Source organism: Papio anubis, chromosome 9 (genome assembly GCF_008728515.1).
Source record: "Papio anubis isolate 15944 chromosome 9, Panubis1.0, whole genome shotgun sequence".
NCBI lineage: Eukaryota > Metazoa > Chordata > Mammalia > Primates > Cercopithecidae > Papio > Papio anubis.
In genome coordinates, this window is record NC_044984.1 from 92,533,468 (window position 1) to 92,556,096 (window position 22,629).

At 40.9% G+C, this 22,629-nt stretch overlaps 1 long non-coding RNA gene across 3 annotated transcripts in view; it reads right to left on the reverse strand.

The window, feature by feature from the left end:
• Positions 1–606: 606 nt before the first annotated feature.
• The window catches only part of LOC103876000, a 113,144-nt gene continuing 91,121 nt past the window's right edge, over positions 607–22,629 (reverse strand). For all 3 annotated transcript variants that reach the window (XR_004176171.1, XR_001892915.3, XR_001892914.3), the window contains 2 exons: positions 6,370–6,486; positions 607–1,063 (listed from right to left, as the gene is read on the reverse strand). This is a non-coding gene — a long non-coding RNA (uncharacterized LOC103876000). The remainder of the gene's footprint in view (positions 1,064–6,369; positions 6,487–22,629) is intronic.

The following is a 22,629-nucleotide window of genomic DNA, read 5'->3' on the forward strand; positions in this document are numbered from 1 at the left end:
CTTGTCCAAGGTCACAAGCCAGTGCGTGAAAGAACCAAGATCTGAAGCCAGCGAGCAGAATTGCTGGAGTCCCTGCTCTTATATCTAACCAGTGATGCCATCCCATGCAGAGTGTGGCATCCATGTTTGGGGTCAGAGTTCTGTCACTTAGAACAGTACAGGTGAGGATCAGAGCTGCTGCCTGTGGTCTTGCATTTCCAGAGTTCCCATAGCTCTAAATAAACGTTGAACAAAAATTTTATTACCAGTGGGAAGCTATGCCCCCAAATTTTCCTGCCCTTTATTGCCGTGCCCAGGATACTAGTGTGTCTTGGTCCAACTCAGAGTGAGTGATACAGTTTGGATGTTTGTCCCCTCTAAATCTCATGTTGAAGTTTGATCCCCAGTGTTGGGGGTAAGGCCTGATGTTTGGGTCATAGGAACAGATAGCTCATGAATGGCTTGCTGCTGTCCATGTGGCAATGAGTGAGTTCTTGCTCTATTAGTTCCCTCAAGAATTGATTGTTAAAAAGAGCCTGGCCCCTCCCCACTCTCTATCTCTTGCTTCCTTTCTTGCTATGTGACATGCTGGCTTCCCTTAGCCTTCCACCATGAGAGGAAGCAGCCTGAAGCCCTCACCAGAAGCAGATGTTGGCACCATGCTTCTTGTATAGTCTGTAGAACCGTGAGCCAAATAAACCTCTTTTCTTTATAAATTACCCAGCCTGCAGTATTCCCTTAGAGCAATGCAAACACACAAAAACAGTGTGTTAGAAGAACCTAGAGCTAGTAAAAAAATAATAATAATAATAAACAAAAAATAAATAAAAAACCATTCTCTGTATTCATTTACAGCCCCAAAGTCCTGATAGAAATTACCTGAGCACCTGACAGAGTACATAGGCCAAGTAGTCAGCCAACTTCTTAGGATACTGGAAGCCAAAAGCAGCTTTACGTGTCTGGTTTCATCCGTATCTCTAAAATCTCAGGAAGTCACTTAACACACTGGGAGGAAATCCTTCAACAGTGCGACCGATGAATTCAAAAAGTCTTCCATTAACCAACAACAGCAAAAAACATTAACCTAAGAGAATGGGGGGAAGAAAAGATGGGGGTATCCTTGTAGACTATGTTTTTATAGCAAAGAATTCCTCATTACAGTTATGAAAAAGACACTTAAAAGCTTCCAGAAATAATCTGGTTGTATTGATGCAGAGCACTACTTGGCAACTTTTAATGCCAGTGTATTTAAATACATTTAGCCATGTTTACTTGCACATTCCTAAATTAGACCTGAATAACTGGCTGATAGATACATAGTACAAAACAGCTTGTTTGTAACAGGAAAATTGTTCAATCTATCTTCCTTTATAACTGAGCCTCAACAGTCTTGATTTATTGGTGTGGTTCAGGAAATTTGTCCCACATAGAGTTATAGGGAATCACTTTCATTTGTATGCTAACTGCTTCTGATTTTTTTTTTTTAAGCATCATCAGTGACCTTGGTGATTGATTTTCAGTCTAGCTATAACCAGTTCTCGTTATACATATTCCCCAGTAGGAAAGAGATTAGCTTAGCAGACAGTACATGTCATGGCACAAAGAAAGTTCTGGTCACTCCATTGGCATTTGAAAGTTTCCAAGGAAGATATAACACATGAGCACAGCTTCTGAGCTTTGGAAGAAAAGATCATAACAATGACAAAGACAGGTGATAATTCTTTAATGAAATTATATACATATTCACAATAAAGCATATACCAGCTAAACAATTAGTCAAGAATTTAGATTCTGGGGTCAAGACTCAGGGTTCAAATCCTGGCACCACCACTTAGTTATGTGGCCCTATGCAAGTTGCTTAGCCAGCCTAAATCTCCATTTCCTCACCCCAGAATCATAGCCACTAACAATATCAACAACATTGAGTTGTTTATGGATTAAATAAGGTGGTTTATGCGTAACACATTAGCACAGTTGTTTGTTCATAGGAAGCCCTCAATAAATATTAGTTGTTGTTGTTGTTGTTGCCATTAGATTTACAATGGAAATAAATACACATATACCACTCTGGCCACCAAATACCTAAGAACTTAAGGGGACTCACCCAGACGAGATCTACAATTTCCACTTACCCTGTCATGATCTCTCTACATGTGGGCTACCTCTTTTGGTGATGTGCAACCTACATTTGTCACAATGTCTCAGTCAGGTATGAGGTTGGGCTCATGATTCCCAGCTGCTTTTAATTAGTACAACAATTTACAATAGTAAGTTTTCATTCATTTCAGAGTCTTGCTTCCAGACCCATATGAACAAGGTCTTTGTCCTGTACATTGTCTTCTGGTATCTTTTGCCAACCACTACACCACCAACTCTTCCCCAAAAGACTTGTAGTATTACTAGTTATAACTTGGGAAATCTGAGGATGGGCTTCAAATGTCACTGAGGCAAGTGCAAGACACAGCCCATGTCCTATCCTCATCTCCCAGCATCCCAGAAAAATAAATGAATGCAATGAAAACTGTATGAGTCTCAATAGGTAGTAGGCATTCCTGTGGTTTCTGCCCACAGTCTTTGATGACAACCACTGTATTTTCTTTTGAGCAGTCCCTCTACCCTACTGCATTCTGTTACAGTGAAGTTGTCAGTTAAGGTACGCTGCCTCTCCTGAACCAAGAATGGACCTGACCTGTATTAGTTTCCTAGGGGCACTGAAACAAATCACCACAACCTTAGTGGTTTATGATAACAAAAACTTATCCTCTCACAGTTCAGATGGACATAAGCCCAAAATTAAGCTTTTGGTAGGGTTGGTTCTTTCTAGAGGCTCTCAGGGAGAAACCATCCCATGCCTCTCTTCCAATTTATGGTGATTGCTGGCAATCCTTAGTGTTCCTTGTAGTGTTCCTTGTGATTTGTAGACAAATCACTCCAATATCTGCCTCTGTTCTACAACATCTTCTTTTCTGTGTCTCTGTGTCTTCTCTTTGTCACTTATAAGGACACTCTCATCATATGTAGGGCCTCCCCTAATCCAATATGGTCTCATCACCACCTAATGACATCTACAAAGACCCTATTCTAATTAAGGTCACATTCTGAGGTTCCGGGTGGACATGAATTTTAGTGGGACACTTTTCAACCCATTTAATGACCCAACATAGACCAACTCAAATCTCTTCTGAAAACCAAAAGAACTGAAACTATTTGCAACACATTCATTCCACCAGAAAAACTTCTGGTCCCCGACTTTGCATGGCTTAGCTAAGAATTTTCTTCAATTCTGTGCATTATCTGATGTCCTGCTAATAAATTCCCATGTAGCTTAACCAGTTGGAATCAGGTACCACTACTAGAAACTAAAGAAATCTAAATCAGAGACTACAACATTTGAACTCCCTACATCCTGAAATGTACAGGTAAGAACAACAGGATGTCAGGGCCTGTTTTTCCACTTTCCGCTGACTACATATTCCTTTGGTCACAATACATCCACCTATCTAACTCAAAAGATTTTTACTTCTGGAAACTTCCCTTGCTCTGTATAGTAATTTTTCTAAAAGGGCTTAAAAGTTGATGCAAGTATGTAGGTGATAGTTCCTGGCATCTTTCCAAATCCTAAAAATGCTGACAGACTGACTAAACTAAGAAGATATCTTATAATCCTAGGGCAGACTAATTAAATCCTACACATTGACATTTTTGGCTAAAATATGATAACTACACTAATTAGCCCGTTAGAAAATGTTCGTATCTCATTGTGCCAAATGAGAGGGGATTCCTTATAATTGTTCCTATAGGATTGCAAGCGACTGCTGTGGGCCTGATTTAATTGCTGGAAACGACGTTCCCTCCCAAGTTCCATCACCTACTTCACTACCACAAAGGTCCTACCCGAACAGTGAGGAGTCATCGAAGCTGGACTGGCTTCCCAAAATCATGGCTCATTACCACTGCACTCCGAAGTTTTTAGGAACATAATGAGTTTTTGAAAGTGAGATGAATCTGGCCTCTGACTTCCTACTGGATCCCACACTGTCTTGAGACACGAGGAAGCCAAAATGCCAACAAACTCGTACAAAGAACAAACAATTAAAACATTATGAACTTTTGAAGACACCATGGAAGCTACACCATATGTTTATGAAGAACATTTGGAGCTTTCCGAAAAGCATTTATTTAGATAGAATCCCTACAGATTTGCTAAATGTCAGGCAGCAAAATTAAAATGTCAGCATATGGCAGAGAGGTCAAAATGGAATTAATAACATGGAGACTTGTTACTCGATTCGATACAATTTAACAAATCTTTATGGACACCTACTGTGTGTCAGGCACTGTAGTAGCCCCTGCAAGGGATGCAAAAAATAAGCAAAAAGAGTGTCTATGCCCCCAAAAGTTTATAATGTGGAAAGGAGGGTAAGAGAATAATGGAAATTCCAGAAATACAAGAAAACAAATCTAAGTGCTGTAAGAACACAACAAATAAAACACCAGAGGGAAGAGGATTACAACAGCTGCAGGGATGGGGGAGGCTCTCACAGAGTAAGTAAAGCAGGGATCGCCTTCGACTGGCAGACGTAGAAAATATCGACCAGTCAGAGGGTCAACCCAAGCAAAAGGAGAGAGATAGAAAAACCCAAGGTGCATTCAGAGACGAGAGATTCTTTTAGTTTTTCTTTTTTTTTTTTTTTTTTTATTATTATACTTTGAGTTCTAGGGTACATGTGCATAACGTGAAGGTTTGTTACATATGTATATTTGTGCCATGTTGGTGTGCTGCACCCATCAACTCGTCATTTACATCAGGTATAACTCCCAGTGCAATCCCTCCCCCCTCCCCCCTCCCCATGATAGGCCCCGGTGTGTGATGTTCCCCTTCCCGAGTCCAAGTGATCTCATTGTTCAGTTCCCACCTATGAGTGAGAACATGCGGTGTTTGGTTTTGTGTTCTTGTGATAGTTTGCTAAGAATGATGGTTTCCAGCTGCATCCATGTCCCTACAAAGGACACAAACTCATCCTTTTTTATGGCTGCATAGTATTCCATGGTGTATATGTGCCACATTTTCTTAATCCAGTCTGTCACTGATGGACATTTGGGTTGATTCCAAGTCTTTGCTATTGTGAATAGTGCCGCAATAAACATACGTGTGCATGTGTCTTTATAGCAGCATGATTTATAATCCTTTGGGTATATACCCAGTAATGGGATGGCTGGGTCATATGGTACATCTAGTCTTTTAGTTTTTCTAAGATACAGGGCTCAGTCAAGAGGGCGATACGGCTGGAAAAGTAGGTTGGAGCAACCCCAAAGAGGACAAAGGGTGAAGTGCAAGGTCCTTTTTTTAACTCCTGGAGTACATGAGGAGTCACTGAAGGTTTTTGTAAGAAAGCAGTCCCTACAGAACTTGCCTTAGAAAGATTAATCTTGAGGCAATTTGAATGATAAACAGGAGCCAGAGAGAGCCATCAGTTGGGAGTCTAACTGAAATTTAAACAGAAGAGTTTGGAAAGAAAGCAGAAAGGAAGGTAGGAGGACATACATGCAAGGGGTATGGGAATGTGCAAACCCAGAGTAGAAATTCTCAACCCTGGCTGCGTGTTAGAATCCTGAGGACACCTTCATTCAAATACTGAATCCCAGCGCCCACCCCAGACCAGTTAAATCAGAAGCTTTTGGGGGATAGGGGGCAAGGGATTAGGATATTTGAAAAACAGTTGAGGCCGGGCACGGTGCCTCATACCTGTAATGGCACTTTGGGAGGCTAAGGCAGGCGGATCACTTGAGGTCAGGAGTTTGAGACCAGCTTGGCCAATATGGCAAAACCCCATCTCTGCTAAAAAGACAAAAATTAGCCAGGTGTGGTGGTGCACACCTGTAGTCCCAGCTACTTGGGAGGCTGAGGCAGGAGAATTGCTTGAACCCAGGAGGCAGAGGTTGCAGCGAGCCAAGATCACACCACTGCGCTCCAGCCTGGGGGATAGAGCAAGACTTCATCTCAAAAAAAAAAAAAAAAAAAAAAAAAAAAAAAAAAGAGGGAGAGAGAAGAAAAAGAAGAATGAAAAACAGGTGATTCCAATATGCAGAAAGCTTTACAACTCACTCTTCCAACTGTGGATCCAGGGACTAAAAGGCTTGGCATCACCTGGGAGCACATAAGCAATGTGGACTCTCAGAACAATCCACTCAGAATATGCATATTAACTAGATGCCTGGGTTCCAGTCCCGTGCACGTTTAAGTTAGAGCGGCACAAGCAAGTGCTCTTGGGGCAGGCCCTGAGATGTTGCAGTTATAACCAGCACCCAAGTGAAGCCAAATGCAGGTCCACAGGCCACATGTGAGAAAATATTAGAAGTCCAAATCTTGAGATGCTACCCCAGACTTACCAAACTATCAGCTCCAGGGATGGGTTTCAACAATCTGTGGTTCAACAAGCCTTCCAGATGATTCTGATATAAATTCAAGTTTGAGAACCACTGGTCTAAAGCCGTTCTCAGGTGACTCTGATAAAAGAACAATATTTTAAAAATTAATGATCTGGAGGAATTGACTGGTAAAAGAACCACATTTTAAGAATTAATGATCTAGAGGAATTGACACTTGTGGGAGTGTGTGAGGAAAAGAAGAGAAAGTCACCCTAGATGATCACAGTTACCCTCTTAAACTCTTTTACTGGGCAGTAAAGCTAAGCTGTGGTTTTCCCTTGCAAAACACCAGAAAGAATCCTTGTCATTTTGAGGCTCTGCCCTAGGGCTGATCAACCTTTCTGTTCTCCAGTTTCCTTTTCACTGAGAAAGGACCCCAGCTGAGCATAATAGTAGCTTATCTTGTTTGGACATGTGCCCAGAAGACAAGCACAGTATTCAATACTCTCCCACAAAAGTCCCTAATGTGGAAGGAAGAGAAAGGCAGTGAGAGCGTGAAAGCAGGTTTGGTATGTGGAGATAGGACAAGGGACCTCAGACACAGGAGACACAGACACGGCCCATAGAGGTTCTCATTCTTCACCTCCGACAGTGCCCTGCAGAAGCTGATTCCAACATTGGTACATGTTTTGGCTGGCTACGGCCAATGGGAGCAAGAGAACTAAGTGCCTGGTCAACAGTAGGCTCTCCATAAGCCTTAGCTCCCTCCTTCCCCATCTTTGGCTAACATCTGAAGATAATCCTAGAGAGGCAGCCATTAAAGGAGGATGAGTTTTAGCAGTAGACACATGTGGGTTCTAATCCTAACACTGCAACTCACTCACTAGTTGTGATGTTAGGCAAGCTGCTTATAACTTTTGTAAGCCTCAGTTTCCCCATCTGTAAACTAATAGTATCCGTATCTGTAAAATAGGTAATATCTGCTAATATGAGAATTGCAGATTAGATAAGCAGTGTATATGGAGTGTCTGGTAAGTCATACTTATGGCTAATACATTGCTCCCTATACTTAAAAAAGCACTAATCTAAGCTTCTTATAACTCACTTAGTCCACACAAAGTATTTTATGATGTGGACTGCTATTATTTAACTCACTGTACAGATGAGGAAATGAGGTATAAAGAGTCAAGGAACTTGCCCCAGGACACACAGAAAGTGGTGGAGCCAGAGTTTGAAATCAGGCAGTCAGGTTCCTTGTCCTTTTTTTACTGTCTTCACAAAATACAGCTATTTTTTTTTCATGTGTTTAAAGAAATAGCATCTTGACTCCTTGCCTAACTGAACAGATGACTTCACCTTGGCATTTACTTGGCTTTCCTGGTAAAGGTCCAACCCCTCTTCTCTTTCCCTAAGAGGGAAATTCCAAAGGCCACTTCCATGTGAGTCAGTGCAGGTTCTACAAACAGAGAAGTGAAGATCCCAGGGAAGGTGATAAAGAACAATCAGGTATATGAACCCCCATCACTTACATTAAATCATCAAAAGAGGTGAACTCACAGAGACAGCGAGTAGATGAGAGATCATCAAGGGCTAATGGGAGAAGAGAATGAAGAGTGATGTCTTAATGGTTACCAAGTTTCTGTTTGAGGTGATGAAAAAGTTTTAGAAGTAGATAGTGATGGTGGTTGTGCAGCATCATGAATGTAATTAATGCCACTGACTTGTACACTTAAAAATTGTTAAAATGGCAAATTTTATGTTACATGTACTTTTCCACAATTTAAAAAAATGAAAACCTCCATCTCTACCATTTAGCTAGGTGTCCCAAGCCTCCTGCTCCAGTTCCTAGCTCTGCACCTTATTTTTGGACTCCTCTCATCACCTCAAATGGTGTTCCCTGAGCTGCAACCTAAACTCACACTGACACCAAGAAGATCGGGGTCTTTACTATACCTAGATACCTCAAATCTGAACACTTGGCCTTTGATCCCAGTCCTCAGAGCATTCAGGTTGTCACATTCCTTTCTACTTATTATGAAATCATTGGTCTATCTGTCAAGGACAGGAGCCAAAAGTCTTTTTCAGACAGTGTTAGGACATTCTTAATGCCCAGAATCCATGAGACCTAAAATGACCAATATGAATTGAATAAAAATATAAGTCCTCTCTTGTATTGTATGGACTCTCTCCCTGAAATGAAGAGGGTCCGGCTTGATGCTTGGTACAACAGCAAATTGTTCTGGGCAAATTTTCCAGAGCAGGCCGAGATCCCTGTATCCCTCTATGTGAATTGTCTACTGTGGTGACTTAATTTCATGTTCTTAGTTTTAAGGAGAAGGGATTTGGACAAATGTTCTAATGCAGTAATTAGCGGTTACATTAATAGCATTGATTTCCCATTATGTTGTCCCATTATTCTAATTATATTTCTCTTTAAACAATTTTCAAACTGTAATCTTCTACTCAGATGAGCCTAATACCCTGAATAACCTCCCCTCTCCATTGTGCACCCTAACTTGTTAATGAGTGCTATTTAACCTCACATCACACAACTGTAAGAACCACTCCAGAAGGCCCTGGGTAAATGTCCTCTCTGGGGCAATTACCACCAGGACCCAGAACCAACATTGAAGTAATCAAAACAAGTAGTCATTTGAAAGGGCTCTCTAAACAAACAGCTCCTTGACATCCCATTAAGATGCTTGAAATCTCATCCCTGAAGAGTCCTTTGGGGAGATCTTTTGTGGGCAAGGGGGGATTCAGTCTACAAGGATACTGAAAAGAATAATGTTTTAAATCATACCAATCAATGATCCGGAGAAAATACCACTTATCAAGAGCCTAAATATGTACCAGATACTCTGGGATTAGCGCTGACACTTGTATATCATTTGTTCTATGTTTCTGGCACTATTCTAAGTGCCTTAGATATACCAACTCATTTAATTTCCCCGCAAAACCTCTCTGATGTAGGTAATATTAGGATGCCCATTTTACAGATAAGAAAACAGAAGCTCATTCAAGATCATTAGCAACAGGAGACACAACCAGTATTCAAACCCAAGCAGCCTGGCTCCAGGATCCATGCTCTTCACCTCTGTCTGATACATTTCTCTTTAAGTCGTTTCATGAGGCAGGTATTTTATACCTGCTTTGACAGACAAAGAAGCTGATGGTCTGAGGGGTTAAATAACTCACTCAAAGGCACGTGAGGGGTACATGCCCCAGTTATGATATAAACCCAAGTGTGTCTTATTCCAAGAGATTCGCCCCTTCCCTTCTGCTGCCCATCCAAGAAGAATGTATCATAACCTCAAACTATGATGGCTATTTAGGAACAAGAGATAAACAACTGGGAAATGAGAAATCATGTAACAGGACACATGGTCTAATAACTAAGGGAATTAATGACAAATAGGTACTGCAGTGCCTACTAGCTGATCAACAAACTATTTTCTTTCCTCCTCAGCATACAGACTGCATTTCCCAGCACTCCTTATTGTCAAGTGTGATCAAGTGACTGAGTTTTGGCCAGTGGAATGTAGGCAGACAAATCTTGTAGTACAATTCTCCCTCTTTATTTCCTCTACTTCCTGGCTGAATGGGGAGTCCCCAGAAATTTAGATGAGGGAGGAATCTAAATTTCCCAGAGTGAAGGAGCCTGGGTTCCTGTTGACCACATGGAATGCTGTCCAACCACAAACAGGTTCAAGGGACCATGGCAACAAGAAGTAAACTTGTACTGTTTTAGGTCACAGAGATTTTATGTTTATCTTATAGCAACTACTACTACCTTAACCAATATACAAGTTGAATGCCATCGTATAAAAACTTAAAATATATTATTGATTTACAGTTGGGTTGTAGGTAGAAGAGAAATTAATAACTTGAGCTGGAAAGCTGGAGACATGGGATCTGTATCCACAACACTTTTGGTAAAAGTGTCCCTGCAATAACAGCTCCCATGCCTGCAGGCTTTTACTCCAAATAACATGGGCTGCCACTGGAGATGTTAAGAAGCAAAGTGACATGATTGGACCTTATTCGAAGGATAAGTCTGGCTGTTGTGTTCGGTCAAGAGCAGAAGCAGCACAACCATTAGTGAGTCTACCGCCACTGACCACAAAGAGAAAATTCTCGGGTTGAAGATTTTCCTGTTATAGCCAAATGACGCTTGGCTCCCCTAAAGAATATGTCTGAGCCACCAGGCCAGGCAAAGGTATTACCATCGGTTCTGAGAATATCACTCTTTCCAACCAGTGACTGATTCCAAAAACAAATTGAATATGGAGAAATGACCTGTATCACAATATTCAAATTTTTCTCTTTGTTAAAACTTTCTTGCATATGGTCTTAACATTATGTTTACAATAAAAAGAAATTCCGCAGATGTCCAATTTATGTAAAGGATTCTTAAATACCTAGTTTTATTGCCTACAGAATTGTGACTTCTCTAAATTTTGGATGCATGAAAATATAAATGATCCTTAGGAATCTGCCAACAGCAACAGGGGCTGAATGATTTACACTTAGCCACCCAGAGATAGACATACACAGTTCACTTCTACCACTGAAACTCCCCAGTTCATAAGCATGGAGCCCATAAAGCCAGATAGTATAAACATCATCTTTAATGCCTCTTGGGATCATTTCTCTACCCCACTCCTCAAGGAAGCCCAGAAAAGATGTTCCTGTGTGGATACACTGCACCTGTTTGCCAATTACAAATGGCTGAATCAAGTTTATTTTATCTCTGCCTATAACTATTATCATACACTAGTAAAATTCTAACAGACTCACAGGGCCAACACTAGGGTATTTGGAAGACTATGAAAAAGTAAGAACTTGAGCAAACAGTGTTTCTCCTTCCCTTGTACCCAAATTCCAATTTAGTTAGTAGTTAACAGAGAAACCACGAGACTTCGAGTACCTGCCTTATCCCAAAGGGTAGGCATATTTGTCCATAACTTGTTTCAATCCATGTCATCACTGACATGTTCATTTTAGAAGCTCAAGCTTTTGTGGTAGGGATTATTTTTAAAACTTTTAAAAACTAGGTGGATGACCAGAGAGCCATGGATTTCCTCAGAGAGGAGAGAAAGGACTCTTATCCAAGTCAGTATTCAGATAACACACACACCTGTCAAGGATGAAATGATCCCTTGAAGGTGCTGAGAAGGAAAAGCTAAAATGGAACACCCACTGTTTTCCTGTTTGTTGGACATCATTCAAAGGTAGAGTTAGCCATTACTGAAATAACTTACACTGTGGAGAAAATATCAAAATAAGCCTATTACACTAGGACCCAACCATTAGAGCCAAGGAAGTAATACAATAAATCCTTTGAAATGAAGAAATATAGCAAGAGGCACTTGAAAACTGAGAGATGTTTTGTCACTAAATTGCAGCATTAATAGTGCTTTGATGCTCCTTGCTAAATTGTATATTTCTGACACTCAAAATGAATATTAAGAAAATCATACTTATTTTATAAGACTCATTAGAAAGGAAGAAAATAACATGATATTTTAAAACCATAAATCTCCTTTATAACTAACTGTGAATCTGATGCTATTGGGAGAGGGAAGCAAATTGAAGGGGAAAGAATGATGCTAAACTGCGTTTATAATCTTGGGTGTAAATGAACTATTATCTCATCAGTAGAGAAGAAGGCCTATTTAGAAGACTAACTACGATGCTGAAGGCTGGCAACGTTTCTTCCCTGATAATGATAGGAAACTAGGAGTCACTGAAGAAATTATATCTTTTCTTCATTATCAGCAGGACCCTGGTATCATTTTTACATACCTGCGGTCTTTTTTTTTTTAACCAATTTTTCTTCACTATAGATACACACATTTATCTCAACTAATGAAATACCACTTGAATTTACTCTATTTAATAATAACCATAAATTCAAATAATCCAAAGGAAACTGGATGCTCACAGGCTCTCAGCTTCACAGACGAGGCCTAGCTGATCACTTAGACCATTTTCAGACTCTCCTTAATGTCTGCCTGGCATTCTCGATGTCTGTTTACCCAATCTCATTTTAATATGTCAAAGGAAGTGGAAGTCATGACTCAGCTCTAATGTGGCAGCATCTAAGTATTAAACAAAAATGCAAATCTAACAGGACGTTCCGTAATGAGATGTAGCAAGCTTATTTTTCTTCATATCATTACTAATTCAGTCTCGTTCATTTGGGGGAGCATTTGTGTGGCACACAGTCATGCTTAAACTTTATTTTATTACTCCTAAGCTACTCTGACATCATCAGTCAACGTAAAGGCCCGATTCTGAAATGTGTTGGCTGAGACATGTGTAAACACTTGGGAAGATATTTTTTCCCACACAGCCACTGTACTAAAAGTGGGGAAAGGTCTGTGCATAAAAGCAGCACATGAATTTCAGAGTTCCCAGAGTATTCAGACATACGCAATGATGCTTTCTTATCTGTCTTAGTTGTTCATTCTAAATTCCACATAATTCTGTCATCAGTTAACATAAGGAAGTTGTCCCAAAAGGTATGTGGTCGTCCTTGAGTTCTCCAGAGCCTAACACAAGCTCTTGGGTGAAGGTAGTATTTGTGAGGTGATCTCAGAAACACCAAGAGCAAATGGGGAGAGCAAGAGGGAAGGAAGGAAGACCAGTATAGGGTGGATTAGTAAGCGACTACACAGTGGGCAACTGCAGCTCTGTCCCACTGGGGGCCCTCTGAGAGGCTGAGTAGACAACACCTCAGAATTGTTGAAATACGAAGAAATGAGGTGTTAGTTTTTCCCTTTCCAACTTCAGTGGCTGCGAGTTACTCTCTTGGGGGGCTCAGTAGCCAGAGAACACCTGAGGGCAGAGCAAGGCAAAAGCCATCAGTAAGTAAAGGAATTTTATGCTGATGACATCCAAGAGGGCCAAAGGAATATGGCAGCAATGGTGAGCAAGTGCTATGGTGCTGGGATTTGGCAGGAAGATGCCAGATGTGGGTCTGAAATCTGGCTACCCTCTTACCCACTGCATGACTTACACAAGTTACCACAGCAGGTCGTGCAACAGAGAAACAATTCCATCTCTCTCTCTTTCTCTTTCTGTCTCCATCTTAACTCATCAGAATCCCTTGTTACATCCAAAACAGAAATGTCGTGTGATGAAGTCTGTGGGCCACGGATGTTGACATTATCTAAGGGAGAAACTGACTCTGATTTCTATTATCCTTAAAGGTAAAACTCTCTTCTCTAATCCTCCAGCAAAGATACAATCCTCTTAGGCCAGTGGTAACACCAGCTCTAATTGTACCAGTCACCTTTGTCCCAGCTTCCAGACCATTGTCTCTATAAGGTGAAAAAGAACAGTAGCTATCATCAGGTAGTCCTGTCTGTTAAATAAAAGGAACACTGCTTCTAAGTTCTAGTGAGTGTTTGCTGATTTTTTGATAATGCCTAGCTTTTCATATTTTGCTCTTACTTTGTTTCTTCTGTTAAAAAAAAAGTCAACAATCTATGCTCCCAAGGCTACTCTTTAGCCAAACAGTGTCTCCTTATATCTGGGTTCTGCTACCATTTGCAGAGTGTCAAGAAAGCCCTCGTTTCCATAGGCCATCAGAAAATATGACCCTCACTTCTATTTGTGTATGTAGGTAAATATTTCTAAACTGTTCCTTCCAACTCTGTACTTGCAAACTAATACTTCAGAGAAGAATTATAAATGAAAGCAATGTGCTGTCTTCTTCCCTTGCACGAGCTGTACTCCTGACATTTCAGAGGAATGGTAGGATTGGAGGAAGAAGAGAAAATAGGGCAGGCAATGGAAAATCATGTCATCCATGAATTTATCATTTCATACATTTATTTGCATTGGTGACACCCATCTTTCTATCACATTGGGCACCTACCTAGTATACGTACTCATATTTACTACCTTACATAGGAAGACCAAGGTGAAAGAATTGTTTGTATGGCCCTCAACTTTACAAAAAGAAATGAATGGTTAATGAGAATCTACCCACTTGGTGAATTTTCATATTCCATTCTGATGTGGCTGCATGTCTGAATGGCAGGCTGAATTATAAACAGTTGATGCTCTGGTCTGATGCCGCAATATCTAATGAATTGTTGCCACTATAAACTTTTTATGTGTTGCACTGCAGAAGTGAACCAATTAAAAAGTTTTGCCAATTTGGGTCCTCTGCATAGAGTATCTTCTGCAAGAAGATAAATGTCTTTGATGCCTTTAAATGCTTGGTGAGCTAAGACTTTATTCAAATTGGCTGTGTAATATCTTTAAATATACTTTCCTGTGATGTTTTGCTCTTGCATTTGTACTAAATGAATATTTGGACATCATTAAACAGGAACAACTTACTGAATTTTTTTACCCCCCTTTTGTAAAATAAAATTCCAAGACAGACTTTTTGTTTTGAGTCTCCCTTTTATTAAATTTGTTTGTATCTCTAACTATTTCATTCTGACCTCCCTGGCATCATTGTGAAGAAATGCTTTCAGAAAAAGCTGATAGTTATGTTTCATGGAAGCCAAAGTTCTTCTTGCAAATTAAAATTACATTCCACTTTGCTGAACACTAAGAAAATCGGCTTTGGAAAATTACCTCGGCTCTAAAGATTGGACTGCCACTTACCAGTCAAACTCTGTTCCACTAATGCACATCTATGAGCAAATATGCTTGGCTCTGACTCACACTGGACTAAACAAAATCTCATTAATAGACTTGGCCTAAAGAAGCACTTGAAAAGACAGCTAATCATGTTCTACATGATGGAAAATGTCACACAAAATCAGAATGGAGGTGAATTTTTGGACAAGTACTTCTATCACAGGACTGTACCATCTTCAAAAAAAGAGGTTAAGATGTGTCGAAGCTGATCTTCCAAGTCTTCCCAGCACTTGACTCAGGTTGTTTTAACAAGCCATTCTTAAGATGAGGACAAGTAGAAAAAAGAAAGTGGGGAAGGTGGCAGCATGCATGCAACAGAGAGAAAAGTACTGTAACAACGGCCCAGGCACTAGAGTGGGCACTGAAGTTACAGATGTGAATGGGAAACCAACTCTGCCCTCCAGGGGGGCTTGCAGTTTAGAGGAGACAGAACAACAAATGACCCAAAACAAAAGAGCTATTATAAAACCATGAAAGCATTGTTTGCATTGGGACTTAAACAAATGAAGAATCTCTAAAGTCAGTTTAGGGGAGTCAAAATCTTACAGAAGAGTAATATTTGAGATGAAGCTTCAAGAATAAGTGATTCCCGAAGACAAATACAGGAAGGGCATGGTAAGCTTAGGGAGCAGCATGTGTATATCTAGTGTTGCGAAAGCAGAGGTTTGGAAGGCTAAAAGGAAGACGTAAAGCTAGGCAGGTGACATGAGGCTGCCTCAAGAAGGACCTTGAATGCCTTGAAAAAACTTGAATTTGGCTCTGCAGCTAATCTAAAGCCAGTTAAGATTGCTGTGTAGAGAAACAGCATAATTATACTTAGTTATTTGAAAAATCTCTCTGTTCACAGTATAGAGCAAAGATGTGATAGTCGCAAAAACACAGTCAGGCAGACCTCTGGGAAGGACAGGGTCCCTACCACAGATATAACAATGTGCTTCATGGGACCATGTCTATTAGCATTCCCCAGCAGAGGGTGATGACAAGAAACAGCCTAGATAACTAAAAGCAAATGCTATGAGCAAGCCAATTGGTCTATATTCAGGCTTTCTAATGGTGCAGTTTAAATCAGAGAATAAACTGTAGAACTGGAACTCTCAGTCAATTATCACAAACATTATTTCTTAAGTCAAGCTTTTGGTAAGTTTTAGGCAGCTGTGAGTCAAAGGTTCCACTCCCTGACACTTTCCTGGCACACGTGGATTCCTTGTAGGTGATTAAGAACATCCACATGCTTTAACTTCCGTGCCATGCTATCTCTGACAGATCTAACCTCCCCAGCCATTTTAGACTGTAACTCAGTAGTCCTCAACATGCTTCAGTTGTGAACTCTAGATTTCCTTCACTGTCAAATCGTGATCATCCAGGTGCTATCTTGCCTTTATCCAACATCGACTTCTCAATAACTGTATCAGTCCAATTTGCTTTCCCTGAGCACCTTTGGCAGGAAAAAGCAAGAAAAACATAAAGAGATAATGCTTAAACGATACATGTCCCTATTTATCTGTGCTGAAAGCAGGTTAGGTGAGGGAAAATGTAGAACTTCCATGAATGTCACCTTAACTAGGTCTTTATTACTCAGATTATATTGTTGGTCCGTCTAGTAATATCATACCTAGGACAGTGGGTGGTTTATGAGCAGGAGCTTCAAAGAAATAGAAGCTCAGAGAGGTTAATTAGCACCTGGTAAGCAGCAGAGTTAGAATTCTATCCCAGGTTTTCTTGAAGCTAAAGTCTGGGATGTTTCTTTAGGACATTCCACCATCTGGGAAGTAATGCTCCTTCCTAATTCTGTTTTGGCTTTCACTCAGGAATATAAATAGATTTCATAAAAAAGAGAATGTGAGCAAAGAGTGGGTTCAAACTGCCCAGGTGTGTCCCTACACCCAAGTTCCCAAAGTTTAAGAACATACCAAGCAGTGTGGTGTTCATAGTTTTTCATTGTCTTTCCCCCAGTCTTTTTCTGTTTTTCTAGGTAACAAGCCAATTTCTTTTTTTTTTTTTTTTTTTTTTTTTTTTTTTTTTTTTTTTTTTTTTTTGTTGAGACGGAGTCTGGCTCTGTCGCCCAGGCTGGAGTGCAGTGGCGCGATCTCGGCTCACTGCAAGCTCCGCCTCCTGGGTTCACGCCATTCTCCTGCCTCAGCCTCCCGTGTAGCTGGGACTACAGGCACCCGCCACCGCGCCCGGCTGATTTTTTGTATTTTTAGTGGAGACGGGGTTTCACCATGTTAGCCAGGATTGTCTCGATCTCCTGACCTTGTGATCCGCCCACCTCAGCCTCCCACAGTGCTGGGATTACAGGCGTGAGCCACCGCGCCCGGCAACAAGCCAATTTCTATACCACTTTCTTATTTCAAGAGTTGGGCTTTGTATGTGTTATGCCAGTTAAATATTCCATCTTCTTATAACTAGATATAAAAACCAGTAAATGGAGGTATGAATTTCCACAATTTCACATAAGAATGCATCTGCCTTTGGTTCCATCAATTTATATGTGGTTATTTCTTATCCTAAATAGGCTTTCAACTGTCAGGATGATCCTTTTCTCACACATTTCCCAGACAAAAATTTTGTACAGAACTATCTGTACCCTCAAGAAGCACGAAAAATATAGGTTTCCTGACAAGGAAGAAAACATGATAATTGACGACTGAGATAGGCTGCCCTTCTCTAGAGGTTTTTAATTACCACCTTTCATTTACATAACACTTGAAGCTCCTCCAAGAGCTTTCAGGTACATTATCACACTTGTTCTTCAGCAAAACCCTGCAAGGAGAGAGCGCAAATATTACAATCATCACTTTCAAGAATAAGTCACTAAGATTGAGAGAGGTAAAGTGATTTGATGAAGTCACACAATTTGTTAGGGATGGAGCTAGGGCTAAGACTCCAGACACCTAACTTCTACCCCAATATTCTTTCTACCACCCCTCCTATAGAGCTAACTAGAAAGATCTGTGTATGGCATCTCTTAGAGGTCTGAGGCATATGAGTTGATGGCCAAATTAGTATGTTAATTTCTTTTATGAGCATTTCTCTTCTTTCCACAAGACACATCAAAAAACTATGGTTTTACTAGAAAGAGACATGGAGTGGGGTTGTGTGGGCCTCTCTTCAAGAAAAGCCTGTTGGCCTTGAAGTCAGACAGTCTTGGAGTCAACTCAATCACTTGCTAGCCATGAGACTTTTGAGCTTCATTTTCCTTAGCTATATACATGACACTAGTACCTATCTCATGGAGTTATTGTGAGGACAAGAATGATGCATGTAGAGCACTTAGCACCATGCCTGGCACATAGTAAGTGCACAATAAATGATTGCCGCTCTGCAGAAGGTTGCTGTTGTCATCATCAGCATCGTTATTATTTGTATTATAGATCACGCTGAGTGTAATTCTGAACTCTGTGGGTAATAAGCTCCACATACTGCTAGCATGTCATCTGGGGGTCCCGTGGGCCTGTACTTTCCTGGCCCTGACTCAAATAATGAGGTTTGCAATTTCATTGACTGGGTGTGCTAATTAGAAGCTTTTAAAAGATTTCTCTTGTCCATTGAGGCTACTAAATAATCTCCACATGGGTCAAGCTCTGTAATCACCCCGTTGCCTCATTGATTGTATAAGTCAGCAGTTGGAGCCATGATAGAAGATCTATGGTGAACAGAACAAAAAGCGTCCAAAGACCCGAAATTGAGCTTGTCTGTGGGCTGTTTCATTCTTTCATTATACCCTAAACTCAACTTTCATCTACATGATGATTAAATAATAGTACATTTTCTTAACCAGCATCCTGTCCGTTTTTAAATACATCTTTTATTAGATGGTAGAGCTTATAAAATATTCATCAACCTCAGAGCTGCTCAAGTGGAAATTAGATTTTTTTTTTTTTTTTTTTTTTTTTGTTAACTCGCTGAAACTGTCTGCATTTGCTAGATTTCCTAAGGATCAGGAAAAAAGTAATTCCATAGGATTAATAAGGGCAACGTACATTCTATTCCAAAGAGACGTACAAAAAGGGGGCAGAAATGCTATTCAGTGAGGATAATTGATATTGTAGGATGATGTTCTGCCTCAGCTCATTGTGTTTTGAATGAGTACACAGGTTTTTTGAATCCCTATGGAGAATACCTTCTGTGTGTCTCACATCTTACCTTGAATTAAGGAAGACTTTTAGGGACCTTGTGAAATACAAGATGCTTGTGATGTTGATCGGCAAAAACAGACATCTGATAGCATTTTCAAAAAGAACAAGAGAGATTTTGTGGTTTCGTCGATTTTGCTCCTAAGGTAAAGGTAGGAAGACCTAATAACTGTTCTTTATCTGAACTCAACTTCTGCATATCGTCTGTATTCTTTCCATTCTCTCTTCTCCCTTCTGTCCCCTTTTCTCCTTTATTTCTCCCTCTTAATTAAAAAGTTCAAAGTTCCAGAAAGTTATTGGATTGATGCTGAAAGTCTTGCTCATTCTTTTTTTTTTTTTTTGAGACGGAATCTTGCACTGTCGCCTGGGTTGGAGTGCAGTGGCATGATCTTGGCTCACTGCAACTGCTGCCTCCTGGGTTCAAGCAATTATCCTGCCTCAGCCTCCTGAGTAGCTAGGATTACAGGCACCTGCCCCCACGCCCAGCTAATATTTTGTATTTTTAGTAGAGACAGGGTTTCACTACATTGGTCAGGCTGGTCTCAAACTCCTGACCTCATGATCCACCCACTTTGGCCTCCCAAAGTGCTGGGATTACAGGCATGAGCCATTGCGTCTGACCCATTTTTCTCATTCTTTTGTGGCCACTACAATGCCAGGACCTCAAAGAACACTCTCAATAATCCCAGGTCTTAACCTCATCATCCTGGTTTTGAGAAAAACTTTGCTGCAGATACATGGAGACCCTTTTGATAAGAATGCTTCTCAAAACACTAAAAATAAACTAGAATGCTCAACTTCATCAAACAAGTCTCTGGCTCCTCCACATTAAAAAAGTGACCAGGCGCCCCTCACCCATGTCTAGTGTCTCAACCATGACATGAGCTTAAGTTTAGTTTCCCTATTTTAATAAGATTAATTGGTTTTGTTTTTTGTTTTTGTTTGAGATGGAGTGTCATGTAGGCTGGAATGCAGTGGCGCAATCTCGGCTCACTGCAACCTCCACCTCCTGGGTTCAAGCCATTCTCCCACCTCAGTCTCAGCCTCCAAGTAGCTGGGATTACAGGAGCCCACCACCAGGCCTGGCTAATTTTTTGTAATTAGCAGTGATTGGGTTTCACCATGTTAGTCAGGCTGGTTTTGAACTCCTGACCTCAGGTCATCCATCCCCCCCTTGGCCTCCCTAAATGCTGGCATTACAGGCATCAGCCATCATGCCTGGCCTTTAATAAGTTTTGTTTGTTTGTTTGTTTGTTTGCTTGTTTGCTTTTTGAGACAGAGTTTCGCTCTTGTCAGCCAGGCTGGAGTGCAGTGGAGTGATCTTGGCTCACTGCAACCGCTGCCTCCCAGGTTCAAGCAATTCTCCTGCCTCAGCCTCCCAAGTAGCTGGGATTACAAGCGCCCACCACCACACCCAGCTAAGCTTTGTATTTTTAGTAGAGACAGGGTTTCACCATGTTGGCCAGGCTTGTCTTGAGCTCCTGACCTCAGGTGATCCACCCACCTCAGCCTCCCAAAGTGCTGGGATTACAGGCGTGAGCCACCGCACCCAGCCGATAAGGTTTAATAAGAAAATCCACTCAGCATTTACATCTCTGAAAGGAAGGTAACTTGGAGTGACACAGAAGAGCTTGAAACCCTCCTTCATGTTAGCAAGCATTGCACCAACATTTTCTTGCAAAGAGATATGTTTCCTGCCCACTCAAACACTACTTTTAAGATAATTGAGATTTATGCCATTGATTATTAAGAAAATTAAACTCTGTAAAATGACAATGTAACACAGTACTATCCTAATGGTTAAGTTTTCTGTTTGTAGTTTATGGTCCTCAGGGACACATACCACTAATTTGCCTGAAATTTTTCTATCTCTGAAGTAACCTTAGCAACAGGATGGTGCCAAAGAGTGGTATTTCCACTGACACATTTTTTCCATTTGATTAGAATGTTTATTTTAGGTTCACGATAAAATGGAAGTGGTGGTAATGGCCATGCCCTCTTGGGAAAGCTTGACTTTTTCATTTTAGTCTCCTGTCTTCATGTCACTTTCTCTGCCTCTCCTCTTTGGAACCCTCAGAAATGGAGAATTTGTGTCATTGACTTCTACTCAGTGAGCTACAAGCTTTTGGGAGACCTTCAGAGTTGCTACAATGAGTTGAAAATCCAGATACCTTGCTAGCATTAGCCCAGTTTTGTCATCATAAGCACCTAAAGTGACTGAGCCTGCAGTGACTATACCCTCCAATTTCCTGAGTAGGGCTGAGGAGATAACCCCACTTCTGAATAGAGCTCAGAACTGGGGGCGGGGGGGGGGCTGTTCTTCTCCTTAAGACCTCTAAACTTGACCACATCCATCTGGCTCAGGTGATATGTCTGAAGACCCAACCCAGGACCCAAGGCTGTGAAGCTCAGTGCTCAATTCTACCACCTTGTCCATCAGACATCTGCCCCAGAAAGAAGAATGTCCTGGCTGGAGACGGAAGTGGAACAATGAAAGGGGTGAGTTGGTGCCAGCTGCTTATTTTTTCCACAATATTCAATAAACGGGCCTCTCCTCGCCCCACTTTTGTTTTTAAAGTTCTCGTCTTAATCATTCACTATGGAGCTGGGTTAAAATTCTATTTACTACAATATCTACTATACTTTTTTCTTTTCATATTTCAACATTTCTGAATTCTTGAAGTACTTAAAAATGAACATGATCATTGATTACAGTATTTCTTTCTTTCCTAAAAGGCTGCTATTAAATCAAGGAGTGCCTTATAATCTGTCATCTTAAAATGGCTGAAGGCATATCTTCTTCTGACTAACCTCAGAGCCATCTGGATCAACACCCAAAAGTCTGCTTATCTCCGAGGATGTTTATGCCTTCCACAATCCTATGAGAAAGTCACTCGACTCTGTAAATTCAATCTGACAGCTGGACTCTGTGCCCAATCCAGCTCCCTCCATCCTCCAAAATCTCAGCAAACACAGGCCATTTCAACACCCCATTAGGGTGGCTTACAGTCCTAAATTCTTGTCATATCTTGTTTCCTCTGGCAATGTTCCCCTACCCCCACCTGTTTGTTCTGGGGTTCCTGCAAGTCAGTAAATGCACTTCATCTCTGCTGAATATCCATTAGCTGTCAGATGTTCTGCTGAGTATTTCTAGGCATGGAGAAAGAAGAACTTCATTGAACTTTTTTAAACTTATTTTTGATGTTTTCTCTTGATTTTAAATTGACATGACTGGCGTATTATAATCTCTGCAGCACGTATGACCTCTTAAGAACACCCCTTAAGTCTTACCCTCTGTCTTTTGCCTGTTGCCAAATTTTCACAACATCCCCAGTTACTAACCTCTTGGGGCACTCACCGTTAGCCACATCTTGACCTCACAGCCTTTGCTGCCCTCCTGCTTGGCTTTCCCCTGCCTCCTACTGATGGGTCACCACAGCCCCATCCTTGGCTTTGTGCTGTTGGATTTCCAGAATCC